Below are 3,467 nucleotides of genomic sequence, written 5' to 3'. Positions count from 1 at the left end.
ATCTAATCACACTACAATTGGCTTAGCATCATGTTAAATGTGTTGCCACTTGGCCTATATTACTCAGGTTTCCATGCATTCAGTTACTTGAGTCCCCTCTTTCATTTCTTGATGCTTTTAATTTGATTTGATATATTTTATGATTTCCATATGTGAGGAAGTCTTTGGTAAAGCTTATGGCTTTAACCGGAATTTTGCATTTTGTGTGACTTAGTAGCATGATACAGCAGAAGCAACAGAGTTAAGGCGCACAATTGAACAACAACAAAATAGAATTAAAGATTTAGAGGAGTAATTATAATATTTGAACAACAAAAGGAGAAAATCAAAATGCTTGAAGAACAACAAGCTCGTATGTTCGAGATGTTGACTCACATAACTATAGCAGCTACACAAGCGCAACCTGCTACCGCTCCAACTTGACTGCCATCTCCATCTACCACTAATGATGAGTCTTCCTCATCTGCTATAGTTGCTTCTAGAACCTCGACTAGTAACGTTTGAGATGCTAACATTATGATTAATTTTTTTGTTGTATGTGAGAGATTCAAAGAGAAAAACGAAAAGAAGTAAAGCAAATCTGTGTAACAGTGTTTTTGTTTTTGATTTTGCTAGCTAATACAAAGAGAAGACTGCTATCTTTTATATGAAATGAGAAAGAGTCAAAACGACACCGTTACAGGAAGGTGGAATTTACAACTTTACCTACTTTCACTCTTTTAGCTTTGGTCAACATTTCCCCTCAAACACAGCTGGGGTGTCAACCTTGCATCTAAGAGCTTCTAATCATTTCCCCTCAAATACAGCTAGCTTAATATTTCAACCAGACAAGCATTTCCTTTCAAATACGTAAAGGAAAGTACAATCAAGTAAAAGTAAAGTAGTGTACTGACAAAACTAAGTAAAGTAAAATGAACCAGGCTCAGTTTTTGTTTTCACAGCTTCAGTTTCTGATTTTGCATTATGCCTGCTTCAGTTTTTGATTCTGCATTACGCCTTTAGACTCAAAGATGCATAATGTCTAGTTCTTCCCACAGCTTGAGAACATATTTTTCAGATTGCAAGATTTCAAATTGCAGAATCATCACAAGCAAAAACTCCACGGCAACATTAACTTCTTTAGTTGGCAAGATTTTAGATTGCCATTTTTCAAATTGCACAACAATAACTGAACTTCAGATTACAAGATTTCAGATTGCAGAATCACCACAAGCAAAACTCCATGACAACATTAACTTCTTTAGTTGGCAAGATTTTAGATTGCCATTTTTTTTTTTCAAATTTCACAGCAACATCAGTTTCTCTAAGTTGCAAGATTTCAATACTGCAGAATTAACATAAGTGAAACTTCAAAGCAACATCAATCAAACATAAACTTCTTCAGCAACATCATCTTCTTACAGATCACAGAATTATCATAAACTTCTTCACAGCAACATCAAACACCATTTTTCACCATTCCAGAACACCACATTTCAACACCACAAAACACCACATTTTTCACCACTACAGAACATTATTTTTCAGCACTAAACAACAACTACAGAGCACCATTTTTAGCATAACATTTCAGCATTACAGAACACCACATTTCAGCTACAAAGCACCATTTTCAGCATAACATTTCATCACAAAAGAACACCACATTTTAGCAACAGAGAACCATTTTCAGCATAACATTTCATCACAAAAGAACACCACATTTCAGCAACAGAGCACCATTTTCAACATAACATTTTAGCATTACAGAACACCACTAACTAATTGCTTTGCACAACAATTCTCAAACTCAGCAATTTAGATAAAAGCACACAAATTCTCAGTTAAAAAAAAAAAAAAATTCCAATTCAGACTTTTCTAGCAGAAATCTTTACCTCAACAACATTAAGTTTCTATTTCAACTCTCGAAATTGAGCTACTAACAAAGACTTCGTTAACACATCAGCAATCTGCAATTTTGATGGAACATACTACACTACGACTTTCTTGGCTAAAACCTGATCTCGAATGTAATGTGTATCTATTTCAATGTGCTTAGTTCTGGCATGAAATATAGGATTAGCTGCCAAAGCTCCTACACTAAGATTATCACATCAAATCACAAGAGTGGCAGTCAACGTAATTCTTAGCTCAAAAAACAAGCTGTCTAACCAAGCTAATTCAGTTGCAGTCTGTGCAAGGGCTCTGTATTCAGCTTCTGTTGATGACAAGGCTACAACTTTCTACTTGTGAGAGCTCCATTGAATTAGATTAGGTCCTAGGTAAATACAATACCCACTTGTAGACCTTCTATCATCAAGATTACTTCCCCAATCTGCATCGGTATAGCACTCAACACATAGGGCAACTGCTGGTTTGAATTGTAATCCATGAAACTAAGTTCCTTTAAGATACCGTAATACCCTTTTGCCGGCCTGCCATTGAAGTTCAGTTGGAGCTTGAAGGAATTGATTGAGCTTGTTAACTGTGAAGCATATATCTGGTATTGTCAAAGTCAAGTATTGTAGAGCTCCAATGGTGCTTCTATATAGACTAGGATCCTTGAACAACTCACTATCAGAGGAGAAAAGCTTGGTACCAGTAGCCATGGGAGTTGGACAAGCATGAGCATCTTGCATTTTAGTTTTGGTCAATAAATCACCGATATACTTAGTTTGCTTCAAGTGTATACCTTCGACATTTCTAGTTGCTTCTAAACCGAGAAAGTTACTCACAGATCCAAGTGTTTTTAAAGAAAATTCACTGTTAAGATCTGCTACAAGTTGTATAATAGAAGCATTGTCGGATCCAGTGATAAGTATATCATCTACATAAATGAGAATGTAAAGAACTTGATTTGTTTCCTTAAGAATAAAGAGACTGGAATCTGAAACTGAATTCTGGAATCCTCTATTCAACAAAGCTTGCTTGAGTTTGTCAAACTAGGCTCTCGGTGCTTGTTTAAGATCAGACAAGGCTTTATTAAGTTTACATACATGAGAAGAAAACTGAGGATGCTCAAACCCAGCAGTTTGACTCATATAGATTGTTTCACTCAGAATATCATTGAGAAAGGCATTGTTTACATCAACTTGTTGGATATCCCATCTTTTGGAAACAGCAAGAGTAAAAATGATCCTAATAGTAGACGGTTTGATCACTGGATTGAATGTTTCAAAATAGTCTAAACGAGGGGTTTGTTGAAAGCCCTTTGCCACTAAACGGGCCTTGTATTTGTGTAATGAACCATCAGCATGATACTTGGTTCGAAAAACCCATTTATTCCCAACAATATTCATGTCAAAGGTCCTGGGAACAAGATTCCAGGTTTCATTTCTCATAAGGGCAGTGAACTCATCATGCATAGCTTCTCTCCACTCTTTACAAGCAAGGGCTTCACTTATGGAAGTAGGTTCAGGTTGAACAAAAGAAGGTGTGGAGACTATTAGGATAGTTTTTTCTGGATCAGCAGGTTGGGCTTTATTTTG

Source organism: Pistacia vera, unplaced genomic scaffold (genome assembly GCF_008641045.1).
Source record: "Pistacia vera cultivar Batoury unplaced genomic scaffold, PisVer_v2 Contig45, whole genome shotgun sequence".
NCBI classification, from domain to species: domain Eukaryota; kingdom Viridiplantae; phylum Streptophyta; class Magnoliopsida; order Sapindales; family Anacardiaceae; genus Pistacia; species Pistacia vera.
This window is presented reverse-complemented; position numbering follows the sequence as displayed.